The 18,491-nt window shown below is 36.6% G+C and overlaps 1 pseudogene; it reads right to left on the bottom strand.

The window, feature by feature from the left end:
* Positions 1-122: 122 nt before the first annotated feature.
* On the bottom strand, positions 123-17,847 carry LOC143569329 (cytochrome P450 81Q32-like; annotated as a pseudogene).
* Between the last annotated feature and the right edge of the window lie 644 nt (positions 17,848-18,491).

The following is an 18,491-nucleotide window of genomic DNA, read 5'->3' as shown; positions in this document are numbered from 1 at the left end:
TTTATTACTGAAACGCCCAAATTCCACCAGCTATAAGACACTAGCATGATCATATATAATTCATAACTAGAAGATATTAAACTGAATCTTATATATTTTCAAACATAGACATAAGGCTCAGCTCATAGCGCAGATAGTAGATTCATCACATCTAACCGTGGTTTGCACTTAGTGACCAACGATACAGCTTTAGGCATGGTGAGCCCAGGTCATGTCAATCATATCCTCACTCGTCCGCTCCCAATCAAAGTACTGAATAATCGACCCCAAAGTCATCCCAATCTTACGAACCGCCAATCCTTCACCCGGACAACTCCTCCCGGAATCCAAATGGCATCAACTTGAACCCATGGGTCCATTCTAGCGCTTCAAACCTTTCTTGGTTGAACCTTTCAGGGTTGGCCCACACCTTCGGATCATGATGTAAGGCCCACTGATTGACTAGCAACATCGTCCCACGTGGGATGTTATAGCTTGCAATTACACAATCCTCGGAAGACTTGTGGGGGACTAGTAACGAGCTAGCAGGATACAACCGGAGGGTCTCGTTTATGATGCAACGAAGGTAAGGTAAATTGGCTATGTCTGACTCATCTACCAGATGGTTGTTGCCGACGACTCGATTGACTTCATCTTGTGCTTTCTTTAGATTGTGTGGGTGGTTTATCAAAAGGGAGATGGCCAATTCCATGGTTCCAACCGACGTGTCAGTCCATGCTGCTAATATAACCTGATCAAAAGCAAATCATTTGTTTAGATGCCAATTGGAAATCAACTTAGGGGTGTAATATATGGTGTATGAATATGAAAAATTTTAGTGTACTCAAAACACGACGCAAAATGGAAAGTCATGCCAGACAAGTGAACATGACTTAGGATTTCACGGATTGACACCAACAAAATCTATTTGACTAAAACTTTATATATCTTGTTAGATAATATACTCTGAACCTTTAAAATCATATACAAAATGCAATATAAATAAAAAAAATCCAAAATTACCACCAGTACGTTTAGCTAAACATGTAACGATTTTTTTGCATATAATTGCATAAATAATATCAAAGTCAACCGGTTTAGCCTAAACTCAAACCTGACGCAGTTTGATCTAAACAACTCACAACCAATTTGACTCAGATTAACAGAAGGATTACCATGCACAAAGCTTCGAATCATGGCATCTGTACGTGTAATATTTAGTTTCTGATTCTTGAAGCGACAAAAACGTACACTTCAATCATTCTATTAACCCCTGAAAAAAACATCTCTCCTTTCCTGCAACGCAATTAACTTCTTCTCCAAACGCTTCACTCCCAGCCAACTCAAAACAGGTAAATAATCACCAACATTCGAAGCACCCGCAGGTACAAACGTTTCAACCAGTATCTTCCGAAACCGGTTCCCTTCTTCCACCAGATTCCGATTATCTCCCCCAAAGTATATATAATTATATATACACACACACACACACACACAAACTGGTATTGGCTACGAAAAAAATTGGTTGCAAATTTTGCTACGAAATAGCTACGGATTAGCTAGGGACACATTTTGCTATGATTTAGCTACGTATATTTCGTAGCAAAAAAAAAATCCATAGCGAAATCCGTATCAAACTTGAGAAAAATTATTTTAATTAAAATGACTTCTAAATCGGTAGCAAAACCTGTAGCGAACTTGAGAAAATAAGAATAAAAACGTTACTTCATAAAAGTGGTAGCGAAATCCATAGCAAAACCTGTAACGAACTTGAGCAAATAAGAATAAAAGCAGGACTTCTTAAAAGCGGTAGCAAAATCATGAAAATAAATATTTAAAATTCATAAAAAAGAAAAGTTTACTAAAATTCTTAGCAAAATCCATAGCTAACTTAAGAAAATAAAAATAGTGAGAAAGTTTTTAAATAACATTCGTTACAAAACGGTAACCAAATCAACAAATAAAACTATAAAACTACTTTAGTGAAATATATAGCAAATCTGTAGCTAAGTTGAGAAACAAAAAAATGAAAAAATAGTTAAAATATATCTTGTACCAAAATTAGCAAAATAACAAACAATTATGTAAAATCTATTTTAATAACTTGGTAGCAAAATCCATAGCAATATCTAAAAGTCAAATATTTAAAAAATAACTAAAATAAGTTATTATAAGACTTAACAAAATCTCCAAGAACTGAACCGAACATGCAATTATTATAACACTTGTTTCTGAACTCGATCGAAAATTGAACTAGACGTTTTAGCGGTTCACTGGTAGGACAACTGTATGTATGTAATATATGTGTGTGTGTGTGAGTATGTATGCATGTATGTATTAACGCATGTGTGTATGTATGTATGTATGTGTGTGTATGTATGTATGTATGTTATTGCTCGTGACACAAGTGAGATTCGAACTTGAGTCTCCACTAGAGGACCCAAGCCTCCAACCACTGGTTGTTTATTCACTAACACTTAATTAATTTTGGTCTAGATTTTCCTGTATAGGTTTTTATTTTACACCTTTTTCTTCAAAACATAAAAAAGATGAAAAGTGCATATTAGCTTATTGGTTTTTTAAAAAGTCATTTTGAAAAGAAAGAATTGGAGACTTTTAAAAAACTGTTTTTTAACCCCTTTAAAAAGTTAAATTAAGAAAAATTTTCGTAATTACCAAACACGTTTTAACTGGTTGACTTTTTAAAAACACCAATAAGCATTTTTCAAACTCATTATCAAACATACTCAAACTTTCATTTCACTTCCCCCCTCTAATTTAACCCACCTTATTGATTTCCCTCTCGTTTGCTTCAATTTCCCTCTTAGGCTTTTTCATTTTCACATTCCATCCACTACTCCTAAATTGACTACATCCCCAAACTTAATCCAATTCCAACGACTAGTTATTGTTTCCCCGTTACATAAGCCCAAATCAACCTCCCTCTATCACTGTCTTGCGTTTGGTTTCCAATCCTATTTATCTCTAGCCTCCACCGATGGATTTATTTGACTATGCCCCGCTGTTGTTGTGGCCATCCCTGTTGACATTATATTACCCGCCGCCGCAGCATCCAAACCGTCAACCACACTTGAGCAAATCTAGACAACGATGCTGCGATCGAATCTCAATAATGATAGACGCTACTAGGTGAGAAGTTTTTATCTATATACGTATGTCAACATTGTTCGTATCTTTAGGTCTTGTTCTCATCAATTTCCCTTTTTTAGCCTTAAGGTGATTGATCTACAAATAGAGTTGCAGCAGCGTCTTCTTAAAGCAGGTATTTGATAAAAAAAAATTATCTATAGTGACATAGTGTAGAAAAAAAGTGAATATTTCCAATTTGTCATATTGTTGTTCATTTGTCATTTTAATTTGATACAATTGCATATACACCTAAACCAATTTTTAGGCAAGTGGCGAACTTTTGATCCGAACATCTCATGTATTACAATGCTCCAGTTGTTTGTAACATCGAAAAAATAATTTACAAAGTCGCAATTGGTATTGTTTGACATACAATAAAAATAAAGTTTTAGTTTCTATTCACAACTTAAGACTACATTTCAAATGGTTATCATTCCAACAAAAACACAAAACATGTACTCACTGGTTTGTGTTATATATTAATTTTTAAATGCAAAGGCAATATAAAGTTTAATCTAGACAAATATTTTTCAAAGAATTAGCTATCTAAGATATTTGTTCCAGCTATTGGTATGTTTCTTTGAATATCAACGATTCAATGATGAAGGTTCTTTCATTTACTACTATTATTTGTAAGATTGAACTTTATTGATAGGAAATTTGATTCGACTTTGGTGACTATGGCAATCTTATTTGTTATCGTTTGCCATCTCAGGTGAACACAATGGCGATTCGTAGATAGTGGTGGCGGTGTGATGGTGTGATTGAAGATTCAAAATTCAATTATGTGTTTGCAAGCTCAGATGGAAAGAGAGATGCTAAAACAATGGTCTCTTTGGAGTCTTTGATGGTCATGGTGGTACACATCAAACTATTGGCAATCTTTGTTTTATTTTAAACATTTTTTCTTGTTTAAAATTTATTTTATTAACATGTAGGGTGCAACACATTCTACTTATGCAAACTAGCAACATTCTTCTTATTTTGAGAACTGATTTAGCAGATCTTTTCATCTTCACGGGTTCTCGGTTTCAACCTTGTTCATCTGGACGTCCTGACCTGATTCGTTTCCCGTTTTGTGTTGAAATTCATAACCGGTTTACGAACCTATATCAAATGTGGGTCTGTTCCACGTGTTTGGTGGGTCGGGTACATGGTTTTGGCGGGCTTAACCCGTGAAATGCTCACTTCTAGCTTTTACTGCTTAATTATATAATGTTAGTGTACTAATTTTTAATGCTCCCATCTTAGGAATCATACAAGGAACTGGTTATATAGTATGGAGGCGACGCTAGCTTACACTCAAAATTTGATATGGAATTATACTCAAGCGTTGTAGGGGGGGAGAAAAAAGGTTGTTGTACAGGACTGGCCACATCGTCAACCCATATGTCGTGCATCAAAAAGCCGAGTACTGATAGTTTTTTTTTCAGTTGAGGAGAAGTGATAAGGTTTGTATTCTCTTTTAGAAAAAAGAAAAGAAAAAAGAAACAGAGTTTGGTTTCTTTTGGCCCTAATGTTTGAACATGTGAACTTGGTCTCTTCATTTTCTATAGAACATTTAACATTGATGTGTTATTAAGGATGATGTATGCATTTACTATAATTACAAGTGCTCAGTTGGAAGAAAAAATAGTTGTGTTGGAATCGGAAAAATTAATAGAGTTAGGACGAGGAATAGAAGAGAAACATGCTATGTTGGAGAAAATTGAAGAAAATACGAGACTGCACGCTTAAATGAATGAGAAACTTAAGTTGTTATGAAACCAGTTTCATAATTTTCCATTAAGTTAAGACATATGGGTTTGTGTTAGTACACTAAATTATGGTCTTTATTGTTTTTTTGGATGATTTAAGATCTTTTTTGTTTACATTTGGATATTTTATATTATTTGGTTTAAATATTTATCTTTGGTATAATATTTGAATATAATGTTTACAGTGAAAAAGTAGTAAAAAAAATTTATATTTCTTTAAAATTTGTGAACAAAATTTAAAGCAAAATTCATATAAAATCGGTAGCAAAATTGGTGGCAAAAATTATGTCAAATTTTCGTAGCCAAATCGTAGCAAAAGCATTAGATGAAATCCGTAGCCAAGGTTGTAGCTGAAACTTGGTAGCGAGTTCCGTTTCTATCAAATTTGTAGCAAAATTACCCAGCTATAAAATCGTAGCCAAAACTCCGTAGCTAAAATAATGTAGCAAAAATTTTGTAGCTAACAATTCGTAGCTAAAAAATCCGTATTAAACATTTTTGTAGCTAAATCGTAGCTATCGTAGCTAAAATAACGACGACTCTTTTTGTAGCTATATTCGTAGCAAAATTCTGATTTCGTAGCAAAAATCTGTATCAAATAAGTTAGCTACGAGACTTGTCCTACGGACCACAACGGTAGCAAATCCGTAGCAAACGGGGTGTTTGCTACAGAATTGTTACGGATTTGACCGTAGCAAATACCTTTTTTTGTAGTAGTATATATATATATACACACACATTAGACGGGTACCCGCGCGATGCAGAAAAAACTCATACTGTGGTAATCATGTAACAAGTTTATGGGCATTTTTGTTCAGTTTGAAACTGTGAAACCATCAAACCGGCCATTAGTTTGATTTCATGATTGATTCTTTACTTTAACTTTTGGCCATCCAACTTCAATTTTCAACAGGTTAGTTTTAGTTTCTAACGACAAAAAAATGTTACTATGGTTTGGCTCGCAGTTTAATTTTAAAAACTATCAAAATCAGACCGCAAAAACCCCTATGTAAAATGTTTTTTTTTAACTGAAAAACTATAGCAATATCATACTCAAATTAAAGATAATAAAATGCTCATTTTTATGGTCCAATGGTTTCTAAAAAAATATTTGCATATGAAAAAGTTATGACCGTTTAAAAATCGTTGGGAGAAGTTGGGTTTAAAATAAAAATAACAAGAGTATATATGTAAAAGATTAGGTACCATAGTTGTAAATATATTTTTTTAAATTTAGACAGAATTACAAAATTGTTCTTTATCTTTCACCCAAATTTCACTCGTGGTCCCTCATCTTCAAAATTGATCATTTTTATCTTTTATGTTTCAAAATCAACAGTGTTTGTCCTTTTCGTCTAACCTGGTTAGATTTCTCGTTAAGTCAGATCATATACCTTGCTCATGAGGGCAAATTGGTCAATTTACCTATTTAATTAAAAAGTGTTTTAATAAATAAAGAAAAACAATAAAATACAATTAATACATATTTAATTCTCTCTCTTTCTCTCTCCTACTCCTCCTTCCTCCTCCTCCACTACCAATCTCCGGCAGCCTCCACCGCCGCGGTCTTCTTTGACAAAGAAAACTGTCGTGCATTCGAGGTCTCGGGTGTTTACGCAGGTGGGGTTGATGAGTTTGGTGAACAACTGTCTGAATTTGGTGGAGATTGATCTGTCGAATGCGGTGCATTTGACCGATAGTGCGGTTGCGGCTGTTGCGGGGTGCATGAGTTTGTAGTTACAGTCAGCCATCGTTGTTGGGTTCGACTTATTAATCCTAGGTGTCATTGGTGTCGCGCATTGCCGAGGGTGGTTTACGATGGTTGCGATGCTTGCCGCCGATTGACCAAAGTTAACCGTCAAAGCCTTCTGTTCCACAATACTTAGTGGGTACCATTCTTTTTCACGACACTTAATTATCATCAAATCCCCAATTTGATTGATTTGTGGGCTGATTATTATTGTCAATTTATCAATTTTGTGATTCCAAGGTTGTGGTGGTTGGGTTTGTGCTTAATAGAGGCTGAGTTTGGTGAGGTGTACAGGTGTGACTGATATTGGGATTGGGTGTGTGAAGTTGAGGGTTTTGAAGAAGCCGAAGAAGCAGGTCAGAGGCCGGAGAAGCAGGTTGTAGAAGACGGAGAAGCAGGTCGAAGATCTGGATGTCTGTGCGTGTTCGAGATCTGGAGGTTTAGAAGCAGGTCGGAGAAGATGACGGCGGGAGATGGAGTGGCCGGAGAAGACAGCGGCGGGAGATGGAGTGGCCGGAGAAGACGGCGGCCGGCGGTGGTGATTGCCGGAAAGCTTGGTGGTGGCTATGGAGGAAGAAGGGAGGAGAGAGATAAAGAATATAAATATATATATTAGTTTTTTTTATATTTTTTCTTTATTTATTAAAACATTTTTTAATTAAATAGGTAAATTGACCAATTTGCCCTCATGTTGCACATGACTTGACTTAACGATAAAATCTAACCGGGTTAGGCGAAAAAGACAAACGCTGTTGGATTTTGAAACATAAAGGACAAAAAAGAATATATTTTGAAGATGAGAGACCACGAGTGAAATTTGGGTGAAAGATAAAGAACAATTTCTGTAATTCTGTCTTAAATTTACAAAATCTTATTAAATTTGAGGGGCAAAATGTAACCATTTCATGATGAAAGACCTTATTGCCCTTGTTCAACATGCTTTGTGTGTTATACTTTATGCATTAAATCTTGTATTTTACTTAAAAATAAGGTGTCTTAATTTGCCCATGTCTCCTCCATTATATATATATATATATATGGAAGGAATATTTTGAGAACCTTATTGAGTTTTAAAAACATAAGAACTTCATTCTTGACAACACATTTAATTTTAAAAAGTTAAGAACTTCAACAAGGAGACCCATTGGGACCACTCCTTTTTTCCTTGGTTTTACACCCCCTTGTGCATCAGATTCGAGACAATTGCAAGCTTCTTCTTCATGCCTGGTATCTTGATGATGAGACAGTCATTGGAGATTCAATGGAGGTCGCTAAAGTGTTGGATATCATTAAGGTGACGGGTCCAACTTTGGGTCTTGAACTGAATATTAAGAAAACTGAGCTATTTTGGCCTTCTTGTGATGGTACGAAGTCTCGTGACGGTTTATTCCCTGCTGACATCGGGAGACCATTATTAGGGGTGAAGCTTCTTGGGGGAGCTGTTAGTAAAGACACCGGGTTTATTAAGGGTTTGGCAAAGAAGAGAGCTACTAATGCTGTTGATTTGATGCGTCTTATCCCAAAACTTGGTGACCCGCAGAGTGAGTTACTTTTGCTTCGATCATGTATGGGTATTGCTAGACTTTTCTTCGGTTTGAGAACATGCCAACCTGTACACATGATGGAGGCAGCGGTGTTTTTTGACAAGGGATTGCGTGAGGCGATCGAGGACATTGTAGTTTGTGGAGGTCCTTTCTTTGGAGACCTCCAATGGCGACTTGCTTCCTTACCCATTAAGAATGGGGGTTTGGGGTTGTATTCGGCAGTAGAGGCTTCCTCTTATGCGTTTGTGGCCTCGAGAGCCCAATCGTGAGAGCTTTAGGATCACATTTTGCGAGACAGTGGTATATGTGGGAAGGATTCTGATTATTCTTGTGCTCTGGCTTGTCTTCGTGATATGATTCCAAGCTTCGATTTTAGCAGTTTCTCTAACAAAGAGACCGCCCCCTCTAAAGCCCAGCATGCATTGGCGAGCACTCTTTTTAGTAAAATTGTTCACGACATGGAGTCACACTTTAACATGACAAGCAGACAAAAAGCCATTTTTGAGTGTCTACAAGCACTACATGCTCAAGATTTTCTTCTTGCTATCCCTATAGATGGGTTAGGCCAGCATATGTCTCCAGTGGAGTATCGTAGTATCCTTAAGTATCGCCTTATGATTCCTCTATTTCCGATTGATGAGATATGTCCTGTTTGTCGTAAAGCGTGTTTAGACTCATATGGGGAGCACGCGGTGCACTATAAAGAGCTCCCGGGGTTCAAGTACCGACACGATCTGGTTAGGGATGTGCTCTTTGATATATTCAGGCGAGCTGGAATTTCTGTTAAGAAAGAAGCACCTGTGAATTTCCTGACTGACCCGTCGGAGGGAAGATCATCTCTTCGACCGGCTGACATTTTGGTGTTTGGATGGATAGGAGGGAAACACGTGTGTGTGGATTTAACAGGGGTTTCTCCTTTGGTGGGCTTAGGGAGTAGTGGTTTCGCGGTCGGTCAAACCGCATTAAAAGCTGCTTCAGGTAAGGTGGCAAAACATGAAAAGGCGTGTCTTGACAACCAACATGTATTTATTCCTTTTGCTTTTGACACTTTTGGTTTCCTCGCGCATGAAGCTGTAGAGCTACTTACCCGTGTTCAGCGAGTCATGCATAGTAATGTTATGACTCCAAGATCAGCAAATATAGTTTTTAAAAGATTGGGTTTTGCGATTCAAAAAGGGGTAGCGGCGCAGCTTGTTGTCCGCTTGCCTTCTGTTTCGATGTAATCCAATTAACATGATTGTTTTACCATATATAAAATGAGTAAATCCTGGTTGAAAGAAAAAAAAAATTAATTAAATAGATTAAATTATATGGTTGATATTAAATGTGATTAAAAAATTAAAGTAGGGGAGAGAATAAAAATGTAAGTGATTACACATGTGTAAAAGTCGACTCGGTGCGTAAAAAATTATGTAATTATTTTACGTATATGTAACCTACATATATTCCGTATGTGTAAAAAAAATTCAAAAAAAAAAATTGTCACATTGACGTAACGTCCTAATTTTGATAATAATAATAAATAAAACGTTCGAGTTTATTTTAGTTGTCATGTCGAGAGATGTCGTTTAAATTAATTAAATAATATATAGAAGTTTGATAGGCTAAAGAGGGATTTATGGACTTAGAGTGATTTGGGCCTAAAAGTCTTTGTGCTTGCCTATTTAAACCCCTAAACCCTAAAATCTTTATCATTTCATCATTATCTCCCTATCATTGTCACACACTCATACACACATAAATCCATCTTTTCATTTCTATCATAGATCTAGTCCAATCACCAAAAAGGTAAACCTTATATTTATTGTCATTCGTTCTTCGTTAAGATTATTAACAACTAAACCGGGTCAAACCAACATAAACAAATCTAATACAAATAACATTAACAAAAATGAGAATTGACAAATAATACAATTAAGATACATATAATGAAATTGTGATTGTCCAGATGTGTGTATATATGTATGTACACAAATATATATATACATATGTATGTACATGTGTACACATATGTATATATGCAGGTGCGAGTACGTATATATATATATATATATATACATATAGGAGGCGGTTAACGTACACTAATACCTTATCGTGCATTAGGTACGCGATAATCCAGAACGTACAATTCAACACGATTAAATTATTAGATACATTAATACGATACTATACGGCGGTTATCAAAAGGGTAATTCCGTCCCAAATTGTTGTTCTTCATTATTGTACAATAACTCACCCCTAAAATCGAGCGTCCCATTATCGACATAACTAATTGAATTTGCAGGTCGTTATAATTGAATTAATCATGTTTCGAATAGTATTTCTTTTGAATTAATTTGATTAAAAAGGTTGGGACACAGTTTAATAATGAGCTTTCTTGTGCACCAAAAGGTAATAGTACGTATTAATCAAAACGTCCTATTACCTGTTATATTTTAATAGAACATTTTATCAAAAACGTTTTATCAAAACGTTTTAATAGAACGTTTTATAAAAAATGTATAAGATCAATATTGACATAGAACGTATTATGTTGGACGTTTTATCAATTTGGTGGCCCATATTGACATACACCCCAATAAGTCTAAATGGATAATGTATTGAATCAATTAATTTGGTGGCCATATTCCAAAACGTATTAATCAAAAACGTATTAAATGGATTAATTTGGTGGCCATATTGTACCATTTTATCAAAACGTATAAAAAGAACGTTCTGCTAATACGTTTAAAATCTTAAACGTTCAATTTCAAAAACCCGTCATTCAGAACTCAAAAATTGATAGATTGAAGCTTCAAATTGATGATTAATTGAATCGATTTCAAAGATTAACCGATCAATTGACTTCAATTTCAATTTCAATTTAACTAAACAACATTGTGATTTGCGTTTTCCCGATGAGTTCGTTGTAGACGGCGATGATGGTGACGAAGAGTGTTGATGGCGCCGGCAAGCGAAGGTGAAGGAGGTGTGCTGGTGTCGGTGAGAGGTGGTGGAGACGGATTGAGTGAGAGGGACGAACAAATTAGTGTAACTGTGATTTTGGGTTTTGAAAATCTAACGGTTGGAAGCGTCGCGTACTTAATGTACGATAAACAATTAGTGTATTCTATCCTATATATATATATATATATATATATATATATATATTCATATTCGGTCACGAGGAATCAACGGGTTGAAGCTCCGGCGAGGGTGGGTTCCGGTGAACGGAAAACGGACATGAGACCCGAGGTGGACCCAAACGGCCAAATGAGGCTTGGATCTGAGTTCCGGCATAAAGAGAGCCGCACGAAACCCTAGACGCGGCTGCTGGAACCAGACCCGAACCCATTTCGCGCGAAACCGAACCCATCCAAACGAAATCTTGAATTTCGCATCCCAAGCGAACTTGGAATGCGAAAACCCCGAGCGAAACCATACGAACTTCGCGCGAAATTACGGCATGCGAAATCAGGGAATTCGCATGGCCAAGCGAAACACTCCAAGCGAGATTCCCTACGCGAGGTTCCCCTGTGCGAAGTTCCCGTGCTGTGGTGTTGTCGCCGGAAAACGAACGTGGTGGCGGCGGGGGTAGCAACAAGGAAGAGGGAGGGGTTGAGTGAGGAAGGAAGGTGTGAGTGGGGAATGGGGCCGGGTAGGGTTTGGGTGAATATATATAATAATAATATTAATAATAATAATAATAATACCTCTTAGCCATGTTGCTGACATTGACCAAATTATCATGGTGCACGTGATCTGTTTTCATGTGTGTGCTTAGAAGTTTTTTTTTGAATCAATGGCTTTGTATAGCTTTCAATCTCTGTTTTGTATGTAATTTATTTATTTGGATTTCTTTCAAAATGGATAAGTTGGATGCTATGATATAATAATAATAATAATAAGTTGGTTATGAGAACTTAAACAAAATCCGAGACCCGACTCGTCTATAACCCGTAACCCGTCCTATGCCAGATCAAGAATTTATGGGACCCGTTTGGTAACACTTAAACAAAAAGGTCCGTGTAGATGAAGAAAGTAAAAAGGAGTTTGTAAACAAAGGATGACATACGAGAATATATAATTATGAACGAATAGTAAAGAACGAATATAATAATGAATATAAATACGATAATAATAAATGTTGTTGAGAACGTAAATTAATAAAGACGGTTCGATAATAAGATAGTGCCAAGTATATTAATTTAACAAGAACAACTTGAAAGATTTCATGTCGGTTTGGTTAACTTAAAAAGTTAACCCCGTTAATGTAAAAATGAATGACAAAAGATTATGGAGGATTAATACGTGTATGTTAATAACAATTAGTCGGGATTAATTGAAGAAAGGAATCACTATTAACGGCGAACGTAATAGGATCCAGGTGAGTTCTAGCCCCTTTATGTGTTATGTTTTCGGGGCTGTGTACATACTACGATGCGTTTAGATTTATACACTTAACTTAAATGGTAAGTGTATATTAGATATATGTTTGCGTATGAATGTGAATGTTATTGATTGATGAACTAGTATGCAAGTAGTTGATATATTAGTTATGATTGAAGGAAGTAGAAAGAAAAGGTAACGAAGGTAGAGTTGTAGTGTATATTAGAGGGCACCGAGGTATGTAGGGCACTGGACCCTTATAATATCCAAGGTAAGTAGGGACTGGATTCTGAAGTTATCCAAGGTAGGAAGGACACCGGATCCTTATTAATTCCGAGGTATGTAGGGTCTGGACCCTTATAATATCCAAGGTAAGCGATGACCGGATCTTTATAGTATCCGTGGTAAGTAGGGTCTGGACCCTTATAATATCCAAAGTAAATGAGGACCGGATTTTTATAGTATCCGAGGTATGTAGTTAGTAAGCAGTATAAATTTATGAATGTATGTTTGATTAATAGAGGAACATGTAGGTATTAATACGTATCTTCGGGTGCGTATTAGTAAGTGAATGCATTGTATGTAATTAACTAGAACTCACTCAGCGTAGCTGACTTTTAGTATGCACGCAGGTGAGTAGGATGAGACGGGTGGCTTGAGGGAGACACGTGGCGAATAAAGGAAGACTGGCATCGAAGAAAAGAAGAGACATGTGTTATTTGTAATTTATGTTTAAAGACTAATGTTAAGTATTGTCAGACAAGATGTTTATGCTACGTATGAATAGTTGACTTTTAATTCCGCAAAATGTTTTAATTAACTCTGATTTATGAATTATGTGAATGAGTAAGTCCAACCAGCGAGAAAGTAGGGTTCCCGGGTCGAGAGCCTTACAATTGAGTTCTTAAAACTCAAAGTGGTTCTCACTTAATACATACATACATGTGTGTATATATATATATATAGGGGAGGGATATTTTGAGAACCATTATGAGTTTTAAGAACTTAAGAACTTCATTCTAGGTCACACATTTAATTAAATGGACTGGAATATGTGGTTGAGATTAAATCTCGCAAAAAAGTTAAAGTAGGATATAAAATAAATATGTAAGTGGTTACACTAACTTTTACGTCCGTTATACATGTGTAAAAAGTCGACTCGGTGCGTAAAAAATTCTGTAATTTTTTACGTGTATGTAACTTACATATATTACGCATGTGTAAAAAAAAATTCAAAAAAAAAATCGTTACACTGAGTTCTTTCGAGTTCTTAAAACTCAAAAGGGTTCTTAATTGAAATCTCCCCTATATATATATATATATATATATATATATATATATAATATATATCTTCCCGGATATCATCCTCATCATCACGTTCAAAGTTAGTTCGTAGAACACCAACAAAGTCACATGTGAAGAATAATTGTATAACAGTTTACGTTTTAGAAGCTTGTTTTCTCTACACGAATGTTGTGGAACTTGTTGAGACGGTGGAAAGAATCTCAATGGATGCAATATGACGGAGGTTGCGCCAGTCCTCACCGTAGGGAGAACTGGTGTAGTTGTTTCCGATTATCTTTCCGAATAATAACTTCGGGTGGTTTGCGAAGATTATATCGTTTTTGGTGAAGCATTGTTCGGCTGCGGAAACCTAATTGGAGTTGAAGAACGGGGGGCGTGTTTGGTGGAGAGTTTGCCTAAGGTTCTGTATAGTGATGGTTAATTTGAGAAGGTAGATATGGCCGACTATAGGGAGATACGGGAAGACAGTTGGCGGATATGCAACGGAGGCTGATGGTGATGAAGAGGTAGGACTATGAGGGAGATGCATAAATAAGGAACCTCCATTGTTAATGGCGGATTTGCTTTCAGAATGTATTTATTGAATTATTGATAATAATTAAGACGATTCGAGATGGCTAATCTCTTAATAGATAGACCTTTTGAGCGGGTTAGACTTTAACAAAATAGAGAAAACAAGACATAATTTTACTTCAGTTTTCTTCACTAAACCTCAAATGAAAAGTACATCAACTTAAAATAAGCAAACTCACGACTCAACTACTCCACTACTTCCTATTTCCGTGCATGTGTAATCTAATTTAGATGAATAATGTAACAAATAAAAACTCCTATTTACTGCATTAAAAGAGACAAAATGCATAACTAAAGGAAACATGGTTGGCATGGCATATTTGTGCATGTATCAGTGATGGTGAACCGAATTTGGTGCGACCGGATATGATTTGACTGTGATGCTGATGGTGCTCGGTGAAGGTGAACCGAATATGGTTATGGTAATCAGTGATGGTGATGGTTTATATTGGTGAAGATAAAGGATGAGATTGATTAGGGGAAGTAGCAGAAAAGAAGAGGAAGGAGGAAGAAGAGGCTTGTAACACACGTTAATTTCTGGTTTAAAAGAATTAAAGTCTGTAAAGTATGTATAATTCTCGGGGTTTAACCGACCGTTCTCAGAAGCCCTCTCGCCATCCTGGTACGTTATAACATCTAACTTTTCAACCAAAATGTTAATTCTTTATAATTGGAGGGACTGGATGTGAAAAATGTATATAACATAAACAAACCTAACCCTAACCCATTCTTCAATCCAGAACGGCAGCTCCAGCCCCCCCTGCGATTTTCCTCTTTTCCGGCCAATTCGTGAGCGTAAAACATCAATTAAAGGTTAGTCTAACGTCCATGCAAGTATTTTTCACCATTAATCCCATTATCGAACACGTTAGGATTGAGTTTTGATGATAACAGTTTGCTGGCAGATTCGTATATGTTTATTGTAGGGTCTGTAACGCGATGATAATCCATTTTTTTTGATCGATTCTTGATTCCATGATGTTCTATTTTGAGTCTAGTTTCCAGAAAGGTATAATATGTAATTTTTGGACGAGATTTGAATGGTTTTTATGAATTTATAAAATCGAGTGTCAAAGCTGATGCGGGATGACGGACTCTGGTCTGTCTTCCCGACATCATAACTCTTTTTCAACAAGTCCAAATTAGTTGGTTCCACTTCTGGAACTTAATAATTTGAGTTAAGAATCAAACCCAATTGGAATCGTTTAATTTGGTTCGGTAATGAATTTTATAAAAATAAAACCATTTTATTGCGCACTGAAATAGCTGTACGTATCTTGCTGTGTTGGAGGAATTTTTATAATTTTTGTGTCCACTAGAAAAATATAATAAAAATATTTTTATAAACCTAAGACATTTATTAAAGTCTGGTAAAAATTTAATAATTTATTTCAAAGGTTATCCTATGTAATTAAATGCATCATCGGATGCTAAAATCTGCACGTTCTACTTGTTATTGATCGATTGGTTCGTTTTAGGCTTAACCGGTGGATGTTCAATTGTGTTCTTGTCGAGGCTGTTTGAAGTGAGTTTTTGCACCACAATCTTCCTAGGTATGTCCCGTATATCATACCTAAAAATCATGTTCATTGGTGTTCGTTAGATTGGTCAACTAGTTGTAGTTAGATTGTTAGTGTTCGGTTGACTAGAATTGTAGTTTGATGCATTTAACGTGAGTGTTGAAGTGATTAACGACCAATTAAGCTCGGGGACACTTGGTTTGATGTACGGGCTGTTGCAAATTCATTTTTATAAGTTATGAGGCTGAATTGGTTATCGGTTACTCCAACGGGTCGGTACAACGCGCAATTGCGTTTATTGAGTAGTTGGTGCGTTGTACTTGCGAATTACCGACCCATTTGACTCGTGTAGCGTCGTGTGGACTTGTTGGCTGTGATTTTATCATGTTGGGACCACACAGGGCTGAGTTGGATGTTAATGGCCTAAACGACTCTTAAATGCGCGTATTGGTATCACCTAGTGCTTCCGGGGGTAATTTGGGAGTTCTTTATTCCCGGGAGTGTCTAAGGGTCATTTTGGTGAACGTGAGGCCTCGGGGGCTGTTGTGGTTTAGTTTGATGAGGTCGAGGGTTTAGGTAACTCGAACCATGTTAGAACGTCTCGTAGGATAAACGAGTACTTTCGATGTCGATTGTAACAATTGTATGTAAACCGACAGGTGTTTGAGTTTTAGGATCACTTAGGGATTTCCTAGCTCGGGCTGAATACGTGTCTTGTGTCAGGTGAGTTCACGATGCCCTTTTTAACTCTTTTTAAGTTTTGGGCTAGCATGCACACCTAAGTGATTTTACTTGATGAAACGTTTAAACTATTTTATATAGGCTTGCTAGTATATGGTAGGCCTTGGGATGTTATAGTATGTGTGTGTGTGTGTGTATTATTGTATGGCCTATATTTGGCGATGTTGTAGTCGTATCGACTACGGATGTTACGTATGCCTACTTTGTGTTTGCATACGTTGATGAGATGTTACGTGTTTGGGTTGTACGTTTGCTTGACCCTGATGTTATTACTTGGATGTTATATATATATTTATATATATATATAGGGATGTACTTATAAGGATGTTTATATATATGTATGTATGTATGTATATATATATATAAGAATGATTATTTATCAATGATGATGGCTTAACTGATGTACTCCTTTTACTTTTAAACTTTTGGAATGGCTACTATGATTACTACTTATTGATGTTACTTACTTAAAAGTGAACTCACTCAGCTCAAGCTGACTTTGTGTGCATGTTAGTGTGAGTTTCAGGTTAGGAAGATGATGCCTTATCGCTTGGACGTGCACAAAGCTACTTGGACGGTGAAGGGCATACGTGGAAGGAAGATTTTATTATTGAACATTTTATTTAAAAAGTTTTATAAAATATAATTAATTTGGTTTTGGGCAATATTCCCGGGATTTTGGGAACTTATTTTATTATTTATGTTTTCCGCTGAATTATACTCTAAATTGGTTATTTTAATGAAATGAATCGTTTTTAAGTTTAAATATTTTTACAAGTGTTTTGAATGAATACCAACTGTGGGGTTCCCGGGGTTCGGGGCCTTACAAGGTTGGGGAAGAAATTGTTCAAAGGAGGAGGAGGAGGAGGAGGAGGCCATTTAACAATCGGTATTGTACTAAAGTGTTTAAACCTGGTTACCAAACGGGCATAAATGTATCACCCATATTTTTAGATGTGAAAAGACGAAAATACTCTTGCCATGGAGTTTCTGTCGTAGCCACGAACCATTAGCCTAATGTCGGGTGTTCTCCCACCGTCATAGCCATATCTCACTATATGAATGCCGATTCATCGTATTTGTCTCACCATACGACCGTTGTTGCCTGCGGCTGTTTTTAGCAGTTTCTGGTGGCGGTGGTGGCCATTTCCGAATTCCATTTTGGAATGATGGAATCCTTGGTGGCGGCGATGGTGGAGATTGTCTATGGTGGTGGTGGACCTTCGGCTTTTCTCTGTGGTTATGGATGGGGGGTTTTGTCCCAATTTTAGGGACGTTGGACGACAGCGGTTGTTTTAGGCCGTCTTTGGTGTCTGGCGCTGGGCGGTAGTCTGGCGCTCGGTCCTTTTTTTTGTTCAATTAGCTATCTTCTGAACTGGATGCTAGGACAACTTATATTTTATTTGATCTCTGTTTTGATTTTCGGTATATATGTTTTTGAACTGTGATGGCTTTACAACTGAGTTCTCTGCATGTGAGTTCTCTGCATGTATTTCTTTCGTTTTTTAGAATGAAATACAAGCAAAGTGGGGTGTTTGCTGAGATGTTGCTGGTAGCTTCGGTCGCATATGGAGGCGGCAGACCTACACGTAGTGTGTTGCCTCTATTGTGACCATAGACGCACATGAGGTGTTAGATTAAATGCATGTCAGTCCGTTTGGGCTTTAAAAAGACTATGATGGTTTTCTGAGCCTCTGTCATGGATATCTGTCATCTTAGCTACTATGCACATAAGGTGTTTGATGTAATTCTTTGACAACTGTGCCACACCAGTGATGAGGATGACGGACTCTTGGCGTGGCAA

Source organism: Bidens hawaiensis, unplaced genomic scaffold (assembly GCF_021521415.1).
Source record: "Bidens hawaiensis isolate Kalapana, Puna unplaced genomic scaffold, B.hawaiensis_p1.1 tig00024457_1, whole genome shotgun sequence".
In the NCBI taxonomy this organism is placed as follows: Eukaryota; Viridiplantae; Streptophyta; class Magnoliopsida; order Asterales; family Asteraceae; genus Bidens; species Bidens hawaiensis.
The sequence above is the reverse complement of the archived record's forward strand: the minus strand, read 5'-3'. Positions and strand labels throughout refer to the sequence as shown.